This window comes from Urocitellus parryii, chromosome 1 (assembly GCF_045843805.1).
Source record: "Urocitellus parryii isolate mUroPar1 chromosome 1, mUroPar1.hap1, whole genome shotgun sequence".
NCBI lineage: Eukaryota > Metazoa > Chordata > Mammalia > Rodentia > Sciuridae > Urocitellus > Urocitellus parryii.
The window spans coordinates 96,608,788-96,629,488 of record NC_135531.1 but is presented as its reverse complement, the minus strand read 5'-3'; the positions used below and the strand labels follow the sequence as shown (position 1 = coordinate 96,629,488).

General features: G+C 46.5%; 1 pseudogene; it reads right to left on the bottom strand.

Annotated features, from left to right (window-relative positions):
* Nucleotides 1-19,690: 19,690 nt before the first annotated feature.
* On the bottom strand, nt 19,691-19,885 carry LOC113179638 (H/ACA ribonucleoprotein complex subunit 3 pseudogene; annotated as a pseudogene).
* Nucleotides 19,886-20,701: the final 816 nt, after the last annotated feature.

The following is a 20,701-nucleotide window of genomic DNA, read 5'->3' as shown; positions in this document are numbered from 1 at the left end:
CCCTCGGATTTGTAGCCCTGCCCAGCAAAGGCCCTGGGTGCAGCTAACCTGCCTCAGAGGGTTTCTCCCGACTGCCTGAGTGGTCCACTCCAGAAGTCAGAAAAGGCCCAAGTGACTTAGTGTGACTTAGTGCCTCATGACAGGGACCCCATAATGAGCCAGGAGAAAAGAGCAGAAATACTCATTAGAAACCCAAGAGAAATTTTGAAAAGATCCAACACACCCACCCCCTCTGTGCTCCAACTCATTGTCATCAGCTCCAGCCACAAAGCCTTCCGTCCCTGGGGAGCCCCAAGTGCCATTCTTCCCTGCGGGTACCACATGGCCAGAACAAGAAAGCATTCCTCTCGGTGGGGCGGAGGAAGCCAGGCCCAGCCCCGCCAGGCGGGAGGGAAGGAGGGATTCCACTGCCATTGTTCTCTCAGACTGTGCCACTACGGGAGGACAGGAGGAAGGAGGCGCCTCCAGTGTCTGACCAGCTGGGGCAGCAACAAGAGGCCTTCCTAGCCCCCTACTGGGTTCTTGTTTTCTCCCTCCCCTGGATTCCCACACCCCTTCTTTGGCTTCCCTGCCCCCCACTGCTCCTCCGTGTGAAGTCTTCAGTGGGTAGGAAGCTCAAGGTCCAGGGGCTCAGCCCTGATGCCTGTCACCTGCTGCCACAGTCCCTGTTGCTTGGTGGGGCTCTGTGGCATTCCTGCTTGCAGATCTGTAGCCATGATCCACAGGCTACTCTTGAGATGCACAGAGGCAAAATCTGAACACATCCCCAGACATGCAGACCCCACACCACAATCCCAGAGCCACAACCCCACAGCATAATTTGCTGATCAAAACCTACTTCTTCTATCATGCATGACTGAGGGCAGGTGACAAGTGGCCATGAATAATTTGTTCTTTCATTCTTTAACAACTATGAACCAGGCACCATTCTAGGTACTAGAGATACAACATGAACTAAACCAAGATCCCTGTCTTTTTTTATTATTATTATTATTTTTAGTTTTTGGCAGACACAACATCTTTGTTTATATGTGGTGCTGAGGATTGAACCAGGGCCGCACGCATGCCAGGCGAGCGTGCTACCGCTTGAGCCACATCCCCAGCCCTAAGATCCCTGTCTTTATAAAGTTTTTCCTGGCGGGCAGATCTTTCCTTATTTCTCTGCTCTCACCCATGTGCCAGGTCTATGGTGCCAATAAAATGCCTCTTGACTGTGTGTCAAGGAGTATGGCAGGAGTAAAGTTTTTGAAACTAAGTAGACCTAGGTTCCATTTGCAGACTGTGGAATCTTATATGAGAATTTGTTTCTTAGCCTTCTATGTCTCAGTTTTCTCATCTGCAAAGTGGGATCTTATTGAAATAAACTGTATTGCTCAGGGTAACTGGTTGTTGGAAGAGCTCAGTGAGAAGATATATCTCAAGGGCTGGGCCCAGGGCCAGGATGTAGCACATAAGTGCTCAGAAAAATTTGCTATCATGAGATCACTCCTCTTGGGTTCACTGTCTGCAGGAGGGACTTCTTGCTCTATTGACTGTATACCCACAGAAGTTCCTATTGGCCCAGCTGCTCCCTTTTCTGCAACATCCTATTGTGAGCCAGCTCCCAAGTCAGAAACTGCTTGGGCTGTTTATTTTCCATTTGTCCATATGCTCACCACAAATGCAGACGAGCCTCTGGATGAGGCTTATACTTAGGAACTGTAATCGCAACCTTGCAGCCAACGCATGGAGCCAGGGATGGGACCCAAATGCAAACAAACGCTACATATGGTTCCAGTTTCTGGGGTCCCTGAGAAGCACAACCCAGGAAGGCTTTTAATTATGCCATTGGGCTGTGTAGGAGAAAAGAGCGCCCTCTGAGAGGACCCATTGTGAACTACCAAACCAGAAGATGACTAAGCCTCATCCATTGTTTCTTTGTTGTTGGGACAAAAGGACAAGTCCCATCATGGGCACCTTCCCCTTAGGGAGAACACCAGGATGTTTCAATCAGTTGTTGCCAAGGATGGGCAGAACCAGGTAGGGACTGTTAATCACAGTGGCAAATCAATGCCCAGAACTGATGTCCAGCTCTTCATTTTGCCTCTGGAGGGAGAAAAACATTCCCAGAGTCGATATAAAATGAGATCCTGAGTTCACAAACCACAGCTTCCCCAATGACCCTAGTCTCAGTTGAGAGTCATTTATTCAGACATTGAAAGACAGAAAGAAACATCTGAAGAAAACATGATCTAATCCTATTGTCTTAGACAAATGTGTTTTCTGGGCTCTTCTCACCATAAACCTGACTTAATGAAGTCTCACCCTGCACACAGCACCCTCCTAAGTGTTACCATATTTGTTTGTTTGTTGTCAATGTGCCTCAGACATTTAAAGAGGTCCCATTGAGCTTTTAGGCTCCTAGACACGCAGAGTATGGAGAATGAGGGGTGCAGCCAACATTTCTGTCTCTGCATCTGGAGATCAACAAATGAATCCTGGGCTAGCCAAGTCAGATCTCTGCATGTGTGTGCTGGGGGTGGAGCTGGGGAAGGGCTGCTGGCTTGCTCTTCCATGTATGCTAGCTAGTCCCTTGGAGTAGCAAACTCCGTGTCAGCTTAGAGGTCCCCCAGGGGACCGGGTAAAGTGAAGAAGATACAATAAACTCCAGAAGGGATACTTCTCAGAGCTTGGCAAAATGGCAGTGCATAGTAGGCTTTGGGTCGGTCAGAGTTCTGGTAGGAAATAGGTTGCCCCAAAAGCAGTAAAACATCAGTCCTATTCAGAAGCTTTAAGGGAAGCAACGGGGATGGTACAGGGTCCCAGGGTGGCAATAGTGGAACGGATTTGACATTCCCAGGCTCGAAGGAACAGAGAATGGCTCCCCCCTCAAGCCCACCCAACAGGGAGGGAGCTAACACTGTACCTCCCCCAGGTTCCTGCTGGTACTTCCCCCTGGCCCTGTCCAAAAGCCAGAGGGAAAGGAAGTCCCTGGATCCAGGCCGCACAGTCAGCCTCTCCGGTCTCAGGGTGAGGTAGAGACAGAGGATTGGATCTGGAAGGGCAAGTGAAGTCATCTAGCCCCATCCTCAATGGTGATTTGCTGGTTCACTAAGAAGCCAACTTCTGACCAAAGGTGAAGCTAATAGAGAAAGAAGCCTCATGGTGCTTTCCTGTCTTATTGCTCTTTGTGGATAATATCCACTTACTGAGCACTTAGCATCAAGCGCTGTCACATGACACAGTGATTTTACTAACTCTCCAAAGCGTCAGTATGAGGTGAGCACTGTTATCCCCACTTATAGATAAGAAAACTGAGTCTCAAAAGGTTAGATACTTGGCTCAAGGCCTACACTTAATAATAGAGAAATAAGGATTCAAATACAATCTCGTTCCTTTATTTCCCAACTTTTCATTATGAAAAATTTTAAACAAAGAAAAGTTGAAAGAATAAAATAATGAACCAACTACGTAGATTCAACAAATACATACATTCAATACATAAAACATTTTGTTATATTTGATTTATCTATATGTATATATAAATAGGTAGATGATTCTCCTGCATTTTTTTTCCCCTTTTAAAATCCAGGGTTGCTCTACACCCTTAGCCCTTTTTTATTTTTTATTTTGAGACAGGATCTCTCTAAGTTGCCAAGGCTGGCCTTGAACTTGTAATTCTCCTGCCTCCAGAGTCACTGGGATTACAGGTTTGTGCTAACGTTCTGTCTCCCAGGTCCAAACTTTTTAGTGTGCTAAAATATATACATGCCAGGGGCAGTGGCACACGCCTCTAAACCCAGCCACTCGAGAGGCTGAGGCTGGAGGTTTGCAAGTTCAAAACCAGCCTCAGCAACTTAGCAAGGCCCTAAGCAACTCAGTGAGACTCTGTCTCTAGATAAAATATTAAAAAGGGCTGGGGATGTGGCTCAGTGGTTAAGTGCCCCTGTGTACCAATATCATCATCATCATCATCATCATCATCATCATCATCATCTTAACCAATTTTAAGGCTACAGTTCTGTGGTATTAAGTTTATTCTAATGTGCAACCATCATCATCATCCCTCTAACTCCTGAAACTTGAGACCCATCAACAACCCAACAGTGACCTTTGTTCCTCCCTCCCTTTCTTTCCCCCACTCCCTGGCAACCCATTTTACTAAGTCAGTATTTTACAAGTAATTACAGGATTTTGACTCCTGTGATTACTTGTAAGTAGAATCATCCAGTATTTGTCTTTTCGTGACTGTCTTTTTTCACTTAGTGTAATGTTCTCAAGGTTCAAGCGTGTTGCAGCATATCAGAACTCCCCTCCTCTCCGAGGCTAGATAGTATACCGAATTGTATGTAGAAACCACATTTTGCTTGTCCATTCTTTTATTAATGGACACTTGGGTTGCTTCCATGTTTCAGCAGTGGAGAATAATGCAGCTTGCTATGAATATGGACTACAAATCTTTCTTCTCTTGTATATAGATATCCAGAAGTAGAATTTGCTGGGTCATATGGTAATTATATTATTAATTTTGGGGGGAGGGAAATCATCATGTTGTTTTCTTTTTTTCATTAGAGCATTATAGCTCTACATAGTAATTGGGTTTATTTTGAGAAAGTCACACATGCATGGAATTTGATTATAATCTCCATCCCACCCACTTTCCCTCTTTTCCTCCTGGATCCCTTTATTCTCCTTCCTCTGCTCTGCTGATCTTCCTTTCTCTTATTTATTTTTGATACCTGGGATTGAACACTGAGCCACATCCCCAGCCCTATTTTGTATTTTATTAGCGCCAGGGTCTCACTGAGTTGCTAGATTCTCCTGGCTCAGACTCCCAAGCCCCTGGGATTACAGGCGTACACCACCATGTCAGCCCTTTCTCTTATTTACTTATTTTTGTGGTGTTGGGGACTGAACCCAGGGCCTTGTGTATGAGAGGCAAGCACTCTACCAACTGAGCGATATCCATAGCCTTCATTTATTTATTTTTGATTGGTACTGTCTACATATCCACAAAGGTGAAATTCCTGTGGTATATTCATATATGCATATAGTGATTTTGTTACATTCTTCCATATCCCCTCCCTTTCCCATCACTCCTCTCTCCTACTCCATCTTCTCCTGCTCCACGGATCTTCCCTTTATATTTATGATATTCATTCCACCTCCCCCACCTTCTTCCTCTGTTTTGCTCCAGCTTCCACATAAGAAAGGAAATATCCAACCCTTGATTTTCTGAGTCTGGCTTATTTCACATATCATGATATTCTCTATTTTCATCCATTTGCTGGCAAATGCCATCGTCTCCTTCTTCTTAACACCATATTCTTTTTCCCGACAGCTGTACCATTTTATATTGCCACCACCAGTGTAGAAAGTCCTAATTTCTCTGCAGCCTCACCAATATTTGTTACTTTGTTTTGTTTTGTTTTATAGAAGCCATCCTAATGGAGGGGTACCTCCATATAGTTATGATTGCATTTCTTTAATAATTAGTGATGTTAGCTGGGTATACTAGTACACACCCATCATCCCAGTTACTCTACAGGCTGAGGCAGGAGAACAGCAAAGTCCAGGCCAGCCTGGGTAACTTAACAAGACTCTGTCTCAAAATAAAAAAATAAAAAGGGCTGAGGGTAGAGCTCAGTAGCACGGACCCTGGATTCAACCTTCAAAAGAATTAGTTTTCTTGAGCATCTTTTCATGGTTTATTGGCCATTTGAATATATTCCCTGGAGAAATGTCTATTCAAATCCTTTTTGAATAGTACTGTTTGCTTTTTTGTTAAAATAAATACATTACTATTATTCAATTAAATACATTGATTCTTTTATTTGGAAAAAATGTAAAATAAATTGCAAATATTTTCCTCATGCATCTTCCAAAATAATGACATTCTCCTGAATAATACTATACTATCACACCTAAGAGCATAACACTAATTTTCTAAGTCAATCAAACCAGTGGAGGGACAAATTTCTCTACAATCCCCCAAATATTATGTATGTGTGTATGGATGGATGGATGCATGCATTTATTTGTACCGCAACCAGTTAAGAGTGTGCAATGCATGTGGTTGTTATGGATTTTTATCCTTTTAATCTACAACTGTTCCCCAACTCTTTGGGGACAGCCAGGCCCACGGCCTCGTAGAACCCTCTGTTCCTGTTTCCCCATGGTGCCTCTGCTCCTCATCTCTGTGAGTTAGAGCTAGAGGTTGTATCAGATTCAGATGTAACAGCGCTGGCCAGGATGCTTGGTGGGTGACGCTGGTCCCTCCAATGGCATCTCCTCAGGGGGCCTTCGAGGCTGAGGGGCCTCAGAGCCTGCCAGTCAGTGGGGTCAGTTTTCCAGTTGAAAGTGACGGGAAGAGAAAGGACAGAGACAAGCTGGCTAGCCCTTAGGAAAATCTGTCCTAAGGCAATTCAGACTGGGAATTCCTTACTGAAAGTAATCTGGACGAGAGAAAGAAAATCCATGGAAAAGACCAGGACAAGTGGGGACAGAGAGAAATGCCACTGCCTTCCAGGGAGCCACCAGTCTTCACCCAATTGAGCAAAGGCATGTTTCTGTTCTCTTGAGGTACATCTCACGGGGAGCTGCTGGGCTGAATGGAAAGTTTATATCTAACGCTCTAAGAAACTGCCACACTGCTTCCCAAAGTGGCTCAGCTTTAGTTCTCCCCTCTACAAACTCAATTATCCAAGTTCCTACCTCCCACGGTTGTGGGAATCTGAATGAGTCAATGGATAGAAAGCACCTACCTCCTTTCCCAGCCACTTTAAGGAAAAGGAAAATACCCTACCATGAAGCACAGGGTTATGCCCCATTTGGAGTTAAGAGCATCCCCTGCTCACCTCCCACCCCCAGCAAACTCCCTAATCACGCACGCACACAACCAAGCGTGTTTGCCTTTCTTATGTGGTCCCCCTGCCCATCAGTTTATGTTCTATTTGTTCGATCAAGGATTGTTCCACTGCAAGAAATAAAAATCTACTCCAGGTAACTTAAATGGAAACAGGTAAATCATGAGGAAGTAGGAATAGAGAGAAACAGATCAGAGGGGTCCTGAACACAGAGCTCTCCGGCACCTCTTCACACTGAACCCAGTGAATACAATCCAGTAGTTTCGTTTGGGAGGGTCTGGCCAGCAATCAGCTCCCACAGGCCCAGTTTTCAGCATGTCCTCCTTTGGTCTACCTCCACTGGCACTTAGATGCTGCCTCCCAGGAATTTGGAATGGGAATCAAGAGATGCAGGCCAGTTTCTTCCGGCTGTTAGAATGGAAGATGTGTCGCTTCGGCAAAGCTAAGAAAGGCAATATGTAGACACAGGGGAGTGGGTGTATGACGGGGGTCCTGGGGAAAGGAGAAGGGTACTACCCAGGGGACCCCAGTTCCCAGAACACATTACCTTTCTGGCTTGAGCCAATTTGGCTTGTGCTGGGAGGACTGCTCCCAGTACCCTACCGTTGTACACCACTGTGACTGTCACCCAACCAGAAGGGTTTTTGTTTTGTTTTAACTTTCTTTCTTTCCTTCTTTCCTTCCTTCCTTCCTTCCTTCTTTCTTTCCTACCACGGGCTGAACTCAGGGGTGATTAACACTGAGACACATCCTTAGCACTTTTTATTTTTTGTTTTGAGACAGTATTTTCCTAGTTGCTTAGGGCCTCTCTAAATTGCTGAGGCTACCCTGGAACTTTCGATCCTCCTGCCTCAGTCTCCCGAGTCTCTGGGCATGTACCATCATGCTCATCCAGAAGGGTTTTAAAAACGCTTTCCTAACACTTTTGTTTCCTTCTGCCTTCCTGGTCCTAATTCAAATGTACTTCTGAAAGGAGCTTCCAGAGAGCTAAGAATTCCCAAGAGGCCTAAAGAAAAAAATTATCTGTCTTGCCTCTCTTGAAGAGAGGCAGAGGATATCTCTGTGGGGACCAAATTTGACGTGGGCAAAGCCAGAGCCTAAGTGTGAAGACTGTCCCCAGCTCCAGCTAAGCAACTCTCCAGAGCCCACATCTGTCACCAGATCACAGATTTTCCTCACATGGGGAAGATGTTGGCATCCTCCTCCTCTTCTCTCTATGGGCTTTGGCTCTCCTGTTTATGCAACGTGATCCAACCCTTAAAAGAAAGGGAGGGTTAAAGATGGATGCCCAGAAAGGTCGCTGTGTGGAGACCTCAAGACACAACACAAGAGCTACCTCTTCCAGAAACATAAAGAAGTCAGGTACGGTGGCATACAGCTATAATTCCTACTACTTGGGAGGCTGGGCCATGAGGATTGCAAGTTATAGGCCAGCCTCAGCAACCTAGCAAAACCCTGTCTCAAAATAATAATAAAAAGGGCTGGGGATGTAGCTCAGTAGTAGAGGACCCACGGGTTCAATCCCCAGTACTGGGGGAAAACAGAAAAGAAAAAGAAATTCCAAGAAGCCTGGCCTCATTGAGTAATACAGCAAGTGGTCAGGAATGTGGTCTCTGGACCCAGGCTGCTTGGTCACTTCAGACAAGTAACTCAATATTACTCAGCCTCAGATGTTTAAAAAACAACTTTATTGAGGTATAATTTACATATCATAAAACTTGCCCTTTTTCGAGTGTGCAATTTAATAATTGTTAGCAAATTTACTGTTGTGCAGCCGTCCCCACAACCCAGTTTAGGTCACTTCCGTTACCCTGGTAAGATCCTTGGTGTGTATCTGCCGTTAATCCTCATTCCCACGCTCAGCTCCTGGCAACCACTAAGCCACTTTCTGTCTCCCTACATTCTGGATGTTTCATATAAATGGAATCATACTCTGTGTGGCCTCTTCTGTCTGGCTTCTTTCACTTAGCATATGTTTTTGAGGTTTCTCCTGGTTGTATTTCATTCCTTTTTATTGTTGAATAATATCATATTATATATCCTATATCAGTACTTCATATATCAGTACTTCATTCCCTTTTATTGTTGAATAATATTCCATTGTATAGATAAACCACATTTTATTGACCTATTCATCAGTTGATAGACATTTGAGTTGTTTCCAATTTGAGGCTATTATAAAATAATATGGCTACAAACATTTATGTGTCAGTTTTTGTGCAAACATATGTTTTCAGTTCTCTTGGGTGTACACCTCAGGGGGAGCTGCTGGGTTGGATGGTAAATTTATGTCTAACTTTCCAAGAAACTGCCGCTGCTTCCCAAAGTAGCTCGGCTTTAGTTTTCCCATCTCTGAATTCAATATTCTGAGTCCCTCCTCCCACGGCTATAGTGGGTTCTGATGGAGTCAATGGGCAGACAGCACGTAGCACACGGAGGGGGTCCTGGGAAGTGCTCAGGGGACGTTGCTCCTTCTAGGGAGTGCAGTTTACTTCTGATTGCTTGACCAACTCCTCTACTACACTGTTGGCTCTGAAGGTAGAGACTGTAGTCACTTGAATTTTTTTCTTCTGAGTTCCTTACTCACGGAACATGTTTTGTCTGCAGGGCAGAGGGGCCAGGGCTCTCCCAGAGGCACAAGGTGCCATGGGAAGCCAGGGAGGATTCCTTCCTCATAGAGAAGGCAGCAACCGGGCAGGACCTTGCAGCCTGCCTTCTGTGGGAGCCCAGGATTGATAAAGTCCTACTTTCCACACCTCAGGGTAAGTCACCCAACACAGCTCACCTGGGACTGAAAGCTCATGTTCTTCATTTTCAACAGCAAGGATGAGTGACCAAGGATACTTTCTGCTTATCTCCTGGGTTGCCTAGCAAAAAGTTGAGAGAAGGCCTTCCAAGGGCACCCAAGCCAACACCTTGTCCAGCATCAAGCACTTCCTCCCTACCTTGACCGCCAAGTGTAGAATAGACACTTGAGTAACCCTCCCTGGGGCTGGAGCTCAGACCTTATAACCGCTCCCTCCTCCTTACGATACCTCTTGGCCACCTTCTGCACATCCTCTAGGCCCATTAGTGGTCTCCTGGTGAGCCCTCCACCCCCCAGATCCTCTGTTCTGGGATTTGTACTGTGGCTGGGCCTGTGTACCCAAGAGCGCTGGGGGGACCTGGTGGTGGTGGTGGTGGTGGTGAAGGGCTCTTGGAGGTACTCATTCTCTGCCTGGGATGTTATGTTGTTCTTTGCCTGTCTCTCTCCACGTCTTTGCCTTTCACAAAAGTGAAGGTAGAAGAAATGTCAGATGAGCAGAAGCTTGTATTCATGGCCCAGGAATACCTTTAGCCCGATTCATGGGCTTGAGCTCCGATCCACCAGAGCTCCCCATTGGGCAGGGGCAACAAAGGGATTCTGGACCGGCAGCGGTCACACCTGTCCCTCACTTCCACCTCTCACATCTGTTCCAAAGCCCACTGCCCAACAGCCCCAGAAGCTCCAACAGCTGGAAAGGCGGTCTGGCTGGGGGATGGGGAGAGAGGGAGTACTTCCCATCCTGCAGGGCAATTTCAGAATCCACTCATCACGTTGCCTACTCAACAGCAAACCAACTGCACGTTTAAGGAAATCAGGGGAATGTATGCAATTAATTAAAGGGCAAGTCTCAAAGTCAGACTAAATACTGGAAATCAGGAACCGGAGTCCAAGTCCCTTCATGATCGGAAGGGGGAACTTCCCGATTTGATTGCAGAAAGCAATTTACTTCAATTAGCAGTGACATAAACAGGGTGATTGCTTAATAGGAGTACTGCATCTCTAAAAAATAAACAGCCTGAATTGCATCCCGTACCATTATATTAGCAGCACAGGATTGCTTTTAGCCAGACAGGTTTGATTAACTCTTTAGTGGCCGCCCCCAAGCAGATTTTGCCCTATCCCTGATAGACCCTGACATTTGTTGCACAAGTTGGGCTTGTTCATCCATCTTCTTGTTGCTTTTGCTTTTGAGTCTTTCGATCCCTTCAACAAGCCTGTGACATATGCATTACAATGCCCTTTAAACAGATGGGGAAAATGAGGCTCAGCAAATTCAAGGAGTGATCGTTTCAAGTACGAATCCAATCTCATCACTCCCCTGCTTAACTTTGAACCCTCTGAAGTCTTCCAGACTCTTTATTATGGCCTCCCAAGCCCTGTGTGATCTGCTTCCTGCCTTCTCCTCCCACTTCTACTCAAGCCACTTTCCCACCTGCTCACTACATTTTGGATTTTGTTCCTCACACACACATCCTGCTCATCCCCCCCCCCCCAGGCCTGGAACACTCTTGTCCTATTCCTGTGTAGACCCTCTCGTCACCTTCCACCCTGCAGCTCAAGCCTTACCCCCTCAGGGAGGTCTTCTCTCTCTGCCTCATCGTTCTGCCTTTTGGCTTTGAACCTAACCCTTAGCATTATCCAAAATCACCTTGTTTACTGTTGGGGTATTTCTTATCTGTCTTACTCCTGGAATGTAAGTTCCAGAAAGGCAGAGATCCTGTCTCCTATTTGTCCTGTTCTCCACACAGGGTCAAGCGAGACAGGGACAGGCAGACAGAGGGCGACTGGGGATGATTGTCTAATAAAGGAAGTATCCCCCTGCTTTAACAGAGAGGAGAAAACTGAGCCTCCGAGCAGGTAAGCCACTTACTTCACAAAGTCAAACAACTGGCCAAGGTCGGCTGGGATTCAGGCAGCACGGCCTCCCTTGCTCCTCATTCCCCTCCCTCCCTACCACCTTCTCAGCCCCCTCCCCCACCGCCCTCACCAGCTGGGAGAGGAGGAAGTCACTAACCCCAGTGCACAGTCTCCTCTTCCCACCTGAATTCCCTCTGGTGGCTGATTCTCAGTCAGACAGGACCTTCCAGATTCCAAGAATGTAAACTCCAGAAGCCAAAGACTAGGACCCTCCTCCCTCTGGCTCCCCACCTGGAAGGATTTAGGAAAGGAACTGGACTTCTCTCAAGAAACTGCATTACCTGGTGCTGGGCTCTGGATGCCATGGAAAAGCTGTTTGGAGGAGCTTAAGCTGCCCCATGACCCCACCCCAGCCACAGCCAGATCCCACCCATGGCCCAGGGTGGCCCCACACATTGTCTAGTGGGGGAGGCACTGACTTGGGCAAGCCAAGGTCAGTCACAGGAAAAGTTGCCAGCAGCAAGAGACCACGGAGGGGGGTGAACAAAATGGGTGTGAGGGCCCTAGCTCTGGGCTGCAGGGGTGTCCAGTTCCTGAAGATTTCCCTGTTACTGGCAACCAGGGTCTGGGCCGACCTAAAAGCTGTCCTTGGACACTGGCTGGCTTTGGGCTTCTGTCTCCACAGGGCCCCTCCAGGCAGCATCACCCTTGGGAAGGTCAAGTGCGGCTGTCATCACCGTCCTCATTTTGCTGTCCATTCCCTGTGTGACCTTGAATAAGGCTTTCACCTCTCTGAGGCTGCTTCCTGGTTGATAAGGAGATCACAATACCCACCCTGCCTAACATGCAGGGTTTCAATGGCTTTAAGTAAGATAATGAATGGGACATGCCCTGAAAAGCGTAAAAGTATAAAGTACACTCTTGTTTCAGCCCAAGTAGGAAAGAGATTTTAACATTCTTTAAACATCTACTGTCACAAGTAGGATTTCCTGTGCCCATTAAATAGATAAGGAAGCTGAAGCGCCCCGGGCAACGTGCCTCCAGCCACCAAGCACAGGAGTTGAGATTGTAAACATTGTTGATGTTGAACTATCCGCCAGGACACCAGACAGTGAGCTCATACTAGTTTCCATGAAATAAAAATCCTGGGTCTAGGTGAAGAGCAGTGAGGGAAGAGGGTTCGGGGAACATGGTGAAGATGGAGAGGGGCCAGGGACCAGACCACAGGGTTGCCAAGGCTGTGCAAAGGGATTTTTTTATGGATTGGTTCCAAGTTACAGTAAAAATGCATTAGCAGGGCAACATCTTTAAAAGCAGCTTAACTGCACAGCATAATGGTATATGCCTGTGATCCCAGCAACTCAGGAGGCTAAGGCAGGAGGATAGCAAGTTCAAGGCCAGCCTCAGCAACTTAGCAAGATGCTGTCTAAAAAAAAAAAAAAAAGGGCTGGGATGTGATGAGTGGTAGAACACCCCAGTACAACAACAACAAGCAGTCTTGGCAGCTTGAGGAGGTAGCCTGGTGAGGACAGGGCACTGGGGCGACGGGTAGGGTGAGGGGTGGAGGAGCTGCAGGGAGGGACCATTAACTGGAGAGATACTTTGGAGGTAGAATTGGTGGGGACCGGTTTGGGAGGGTGAGGCTGACTGGACATTGTTTTGCAAAGGGATAAAGCAAAACCGTAGGACTGCCTTTTTCCTGGGGACACTTAAAAAATTTAAGAAGATCCTAAACCAAGTGAATACACATGAACAACTCCTGAAAACCCGTCTCATCTTTGCCTTCAGGGAACCAGGATGTAGGCGCCTCTAACCTGATTGGCTACAGACACTCCACTTCTTTCTTTAATTAGGCTCCTCATTAAGACCCTCCGCTGTTAATTATTCCCAGCCTCCTGGGTGGGATGGGACCTTTACTCTTAGGATTCCAGCCCAGCGCTGTCTTCAGAAATGCTTTAACATGGCTTTACTTATGCCTTGGCGCCAGACTTGGGCCGCGGGGACTCAAATGCTCCCCTGTGACCATCAGGATTGAAAACAGAGTCCCATTTGAGATCATTCATTTCCCAAGGATCTTAAGTGTCTCCTCCTCTGTGAGGCCTCTTGCTGACGACTCTAAAACAGGAATCCTGCTTCTCTGTCCCCTCTGGCTGAGTACCCAGAGCTTTGTTCATTCATAGGGGTCATCACAAACAACCACTCACTACTCCTCTGGTGACTTGTTCAACACCCTCCCCCACCAGGTATGCACCCCCAAGAGCAGGCGGCACTCTGTTCACTGCTGTGCCTGCAGCACCCGAGCACACTATAGACACCTACCTAGTAGGTGCTTTATAAATATCTGCCCACTAAAGTCACTTGACCAGGGCTGGAAAATTCCAGCCAATCCTCTCCTTTTCCTTGTGTCTCTGCAGCCCCAGAGTTATGAGCACCACTCACCTCGGTCCACAGCCCCAAAGCCTGTCTTCCCCTCACCTCTCTATAGCATGTTGTTTCCAAGGGGACTTATTAGCCTCCGGTGGCTGCCACCTACATCACGCCACTGAGATCAAAGAGGTGACTGATAACAGAAGAAGGCACATTTTCTTGTTAACATGATGGATGGTTCCCGAAGGATCATTGCAAGTATAATTGGGTTCAGTAAAGAACTATGAATGCCAGCACTGTGCTCAGAGCTGTCAAGACCAACATAATTCCTGATCCCTCTTGGAGTTCCCAATCTAGTGGGATCCCCAAAATCTTCTCCAAGAACCATCTGTCCCCCAGAGTCAGCCTCTGAGACCCGGGAATCCAGCTCCTTCCCTTCCCAAGCCCTGCATGTGGCATTTTCAACTTCTCTAAGGAAGGAATCTGTGCCTTAAACCTACCTCCCTCAGCTCTAGGCCAAGGGGATAACAGGAATGACGTTTCCGTAGCCCAGTCCTTCGGCTCATTAACGAGATGACCTTGAGCACGTGACCTCGAAAAGCCTCATTTCTTCACCTGCACAATGGAAAGTAAGAGTCCTCATCCCACAGGGTTATTAGGAGGATTAAATTAGATGATGATAATGATTGCTAACACCTTTTGAGCTCTTTACTAGTGCCAGAGAGTGTGCAAGAACTTTGTGTGCATTATCATATTTAATCTTCCTAACAGCCCTGAAGGGAGGTGCCATACCCGCTGTTTTTAGAGATGAAGACAGGTTACATTTTTGCCCAGGGTCACATGGCAAGGAAGTGGTGCCACTAACCCACTCCTTACCCAGTCTCCCCATGAATGCAGCTTGTGGCTTGTGGGCACACATGCTCCAGGAATGGTGCCTCTTATTTATCATCCCACTACAAGATTCCCCCAGCTCTAACCATCCCCCAGGATTGGCCTGAGATTACCCAGCAGCCAGACCTTCCGGACGTGTTTTATTCTGGTTCCAGATCCTGAATCTGGATCCTTCCAAAAACTCAGATAGAAATGGACAGTGGTGGAAGGCCAGCCTTTCCAATAACCTCCCAGCAGCCCAATTGTGGTGGCCACCCAGAGCTCAGTCCTGGTTGAAGACCCAGATTGGAGCCTCCCTGGAGAAGCTGGCAGCCATGGTGAATCAAAAGATTAATTTTGATGGCCTTGTTCCTTAACTCTACCCTCCTGGTACCATCCGGTACTGTCCTGAGCCAAAACAGCAGGGGTCTAGAAGGTAGCTCCTCCGGGTACCACTGGGACAAGCATGACTTGGTTCCAAAGAAAATGATAGTATGAGATCATTCATTATAATATTTAGCTCCCAGAAGAAACCACTGCAAGCCTCATCCAAACCACAGACAGCTTTGGCAGCCCCAGTATCCTCTTACAGTTACATAAGCTCTGCAGGGAAATAAATACCAACTCATCTTGAAGGAATTTTAAGGGCTAATAAACCTTAACTAGTCTGTACAGAGAGGGCTCCTTTCCGAGGGAGGGACTGCGGTTTTAGAGAGGAAGGACTGAGAGGGCTTAGGGGCAGGGCTGGGAGGCAGAGCTCGTGGGCCAGGCTGCATGTGTTCCTGAGAAAGGCTCAGACTTGCCGCTCCACATCTCCAAGGCCAGTCCTGCCCCCAAGCTACCTCCTCACACACCATCAGAATCCACCCCAGCTGTCTCTTCTAAATAGTGAGCACCCCATCACAGAAGGGGTTCAAGCATGCAAACGTCAACTGTGTGGCTTTAAAGACCTTCTTGTTCTGAGGTTTTATTATGACGCTATGGTGCTCAGGTATAAGAACTTAGCCTGGCCATCAATAAAAGGCAGGAGAGCAGAAGAGAAAGAATTTACATCCAGAGCCTGAAGATGTTGTGCTGTCTGGGTGACCTTGGCAGGTTGCTTCAGTAAGATGGGAATACAATTGCTCTCTTGGCCTCCCCTACGACCTGATGGCTGGATGGGGCAGATAAATTGTGGGTGTGTGAAAACTCCCCTGCAAATTGTGAAATGTTTGCCAACAATGAGATGCCACCGACATCGGTGAGATGCCAGGCGCTGAGATGGTGGCTTTTTGCCTGTGGTCTTGGAGAAGCCCTAGAAGCCCAGCCCGACCATTACTCCAGAGTCCGCTTCTTCCACTGCCTTGCATTTTCCGAGGGAAGCAAAGCAAATGTGTGAGGGTTAAGGCTGTGGATTGTGAGCCAGTCTCCTGGAGGCTGAATCCTTGACCTCTCTGTGCCTCATTTTTCTCATTTGATATTTGTACAATAATAGCACCTATTTTAGAGAGCTGTTAGGGGGGTTAAACAAATATAAGATATATCAAGTGCTTAGAACGCTGGCATGAAACAAGTGCTATGTAAGGCTTTGCTGTTCTTTTTAATATATTAGCCAGCTAGTTAAGTTTTTACTAGTTATTGGAAAGTTTTTGGGGAAAGAAAATAAGATGGGTAAATTTGATAGAGGAAAATAAAAACAGTGACTTCCATTTAATGAGACTATGTGCCAGGCCCCAGGCTAATCATTTATACATATGATCTAACATCCAAAACAGTCCTTTGAGGAGGTAGTATAATTGTTCCCACTTTATAGGACATGAGACTAAGCCTCAGCAAGTTTATGTGACTTGTCTAATATCACAAAGCAGGTCAATAATGGTGTCAGCGGTCAGTACTCGGGCCACTTCCGGGCTATTACTTAGGCCTCTGAGAGGTACAGCAGGGTTGAGTCCTGGTGATCTAAGTCCCTACCATGAGGGACTGAAAGGAAAAATGACAGGTGATGTGTCATGAACACAACAGGTGAGACTCAGGCCACACCCAGTGCCTGGCCACGCACTGGGATCCTGGTGTCTGGTTTTCAAGGAGGAGAATCACAGCAGTTAGGTCCCAATAAGAAAGCCAAGTGTTTGGGTGAAAATGTCAAGTCTGAGGGAAGCATCAGGTGCAAGAATAAACTAAGTCCCAGCCCAGCTGGGGTGTCATTCCTCCTACCTGTGGTCAGAAATCGGGGAACACACTCCCAGAGGGGTGAGTCTGGGCAGGTTGGACAAATGCCAGGAGGTAAGGCCACCTGCTCATGTTAGGCCAGGCCCAGGGAGAGGTGATGAGAAAGTGGGCTGACTGAGATGCAGCCTGCGTAACCAGGGAAAACACAAGGTAAAATTATCTGAGATTTCCCGGGCTAAAACGGCACCCCTAGACCAGCCTCAGGAACCACCTTCCCAGAGTGCCAGGATTTGGGCTCCATTGCTTGCCCCATCCATAATAGAGGCCCTCCAGCAAAGATCTGATCTACCCTGCACATTAAAACACCTGCTTCAGCTGTGCATAGTGGCACACGCCTGTAATTCCAGCAACTCGGGAGGCTGAGGCAAGAGGATTGATTGCAAGTTCTAGGCCGGCCTCCTCAACTTAGCAAGATCCTGTCTCTAAACAAAATCAAAAAAATAAAAAAGGATTGGGGATGTAGGTTTGTGGCAGAGCACCCCTGGGTTCAATCCTCAGTACTGCCATACCAACTACTACTACTGTGTCCCTGTCCCTAAATTCTTACTGGCCAATAATGCCCATAGGGAAAAAAGCTGTTTGATCCTCACTCCTCACACTTTTAGGATTCCCCAAATATGCATAGGCTGCAGTGCTCTGGGAAGGTGGGGGCCACTCCTCTGTGCCAGGTACTGTGCTAAGCACTATCAAGCTATTGGAGATCTGGGTGCTTGAAGAGCACAGACTGGAGAAAGCTGTGGTCCAATGGGGACCTGTGGAGGACGGAAACCTTGGGATCCCTAGGAAAATCCTGAATAAATGTGTCTGTGAAGTCCTGCCTTGTCTGCTCCTCCTTGGTCAGCAGGCTCTGAGTTGGTAGCTTGGGTCTGCTTCCCCAGCCCTGGGAAATGCTCCACATCCATGACCAGGAGCACACGGGCCAGCTGTGTCAGCCCACCCGGCTCCCAGCAAGGCATTCACCCCACAGAGCCTCCCCCACGTGGCAGGCAGGCAGCTGGCAGCTTGTTTTATGAACATCCAAAATCCATGAGGAACCACAAAACCACACTGGGCTGTAAACAGCCAATCAGGAAGGGAGCCGAGGCTGGGGATGCCGCGTCCTTCTCCCAGGCAGGCTCCTGCTGTGCTCGGCCAGGGCGACTGTCCTGTTCGGAGCAGCAATGGGCATCTGTTTCCTTCCCATCAGGGGCCACTGACTTCCAAGTCTCCCCAGCCAGCTCTGTGGGCCGGGAACACGTGCTTTCTCCCCAGGTAGACTTGAAAGTAGGGAATGGGGGGAGAGGGGGGGTCCATGACAGAGCTCAGAAACTCGTGGAGACAACTGGCAACCTTTTCAAGTATCTGGAGTCTTCTCACTGCCCATTGCTAACTTCTGAATTTGGGGGGAGAAAATCAGGGGCTTGGGGAACTCTGGTGGCTAAAGAATGGTATGGGAGAAAGGTGACATCATTTTCTGAAATTCATTTTTCACTGAACACTATGTGGTGGATGCTTCTGTGTCAGGATATAAGAGTTGTACTGCATTCAGTTTAATGATGGTGGATAATATTTCTGCATGCCTTTCCCGGTTGTGAGATTTGGAGGATATAGAGATGGATAGATGGTTAAACCAGTAAAGAGTTAAGGCTTTTCTCCACACCTCTTTATTTTTTTTTTTTTTATCGCTTTAACAATATTACAAATCGTAAGGTCTCAGCTTAGTTGTTACCTTCTGAAAGCAGCCCCCTAACCATTTTGGTGGCCCTGTGTCTCCTTCTCTTCCACTTATTATTATTACTATTATTATTTTTTTTTTTAAAGAGAGAGAGAGAATTTTTTAATATTTATTTTTTAGTTCTCGGCGGACACAACATCTTTGTATGTGGTGCTTAGGATCGAACCCAGGCCACACGCATGCCAGGCAAGCGCACTACCGCTTGAGCCACATCCCCAGCCCCTATTATTATTATTGACATAGGATCTCACTGTGTTGACCAGGATGGTCTTGAATTTGGTTCTCCTGTGTCAGCCTCCTGAGTAGCTGGGTATAGGCAAGTTCCACTGCATAAGGCTCCCTATTGTTCCTTTTCTTTTTTTTTTTTCTTCTTCAACATTGAACTGGGAATTGAACTCAGAGGCACTTTACCACTGATCTACATCCCTATCCCTTTTTAGATTTTATTTTCTGATGAGGTCTCATTAAGTTGCCAAGACTGGCCTTAAACTTGGCCTTCCTGCTGTCTCAACCTCCTGAGTTGCTGGGATTACCGGCTTGCTCCACCATGTCCAACTGCCATTATTCTTTTTTGAATTGAACCCAGGGATTGAACCCACTGAGCCACATCCCCAGCCTTATGATATATTTTATTTAGAGACAGGGTCTCACTGAATTTCTTAGTTTCTCTCTTTTGCTGAGGCTGGCTTTGAACTTGACGTCTTCCTGCCTCAGCCTCCAAGCCGCTAGAATTACAGGCATGTGCCACTGCACCCAGCTCCATTGTTCTTTTTTTTTTTTTCCCCAAATAATTTAATCTTTAATAATGTAGCAATAATTCAAAATATGAAAAACGTGTTCCCTTTAAAGAGGATGCCACCATGATAGCCTCATACAAGCATGATCAAAGGCAAGGAGGAGACTGGATTCCAAAGGGCATGGGTGGTAAGAGGGTTTCACGGCTCACAGATTGACTGACGTGTTTGGTTATGATTTCTCTGAAACAGAGCAGGCGACAGATGAGATACGAAATTTAAGGGACCCTCAGAGAACAGGGCGCGGTGGCTGGGTCATGAGCACCTTGAAATGTTTCTTGGTGGTGATTCAGTGTCGGGAGTACTTGCCATCCAGCGAGAACCTAGCAGGATGGGCTGAGCAGGTCTGCTGTCCCATAGGGTCAAATTTCTTCAGTGTGTCGACCCGATCTCCTTGCTCATTGAGATAATACTGGAGAAACATGATCATGTTTAAACCTGAGGCTCCAAGTCCGTCTGCACCTCATGTCCGTCAATTTCCTTTTCCATTATTCTTTATCTTTGAAGGTTTTCATTTCTTTCAGAGCACTTCATCACAATGGCAACTAGATATTTGTTGCTTGCTTATTGTCATCTGCTCTACTGTTATAAACTTTATAAGAATATGCATATCCTAAGTGCCTAGCATAATTCCTAGCACGTAACAAATGTCCAATTAATATTTCTTGAATGAAAAAAAATCTGTAGAATGGGATAAACAATTTGCAAACCATATGCCTGATAAGGGAGTGATAATCAGAATATATAAATAACTTCTGCAACTCAACAATGACAATAATAAAACAAAATTTAAAAAAATTTAAAAAAATATTTGTTGAATGAATGAAAGCTAAATTAAGTGGGAGACGCCAAGAAGCATAAGATGTGGTCTAGTGTTACTATTTAGGTAGTGAGAAGATGGACAGGTAGAGAAAAGTCACCAATAAATGAGCATTGAGCATATGGTCTTTTTTTTTTTTTTTTTTAGTTATTGATGAACACTATACCTTTATTTTGTTTATTTAGTTGTTTTTTTTTTTTAAATGTGGTGTTGGGGATCAAACCCAGTGACTCATGCATGCTAGGGAAGCACTCTACCATCCAGCCATAACCCCAACCCAAGCATATGGTCTTGGAGTAATTATTGAAGTCATTGATAGGTAAAAAAAATCTGAAACTTGAGTTTAAATTCCACAACTTCTCCTACCAAAATTGACTCCAAATGGATCATTGATCTAAATGTAAAATATAAAACTTTTAG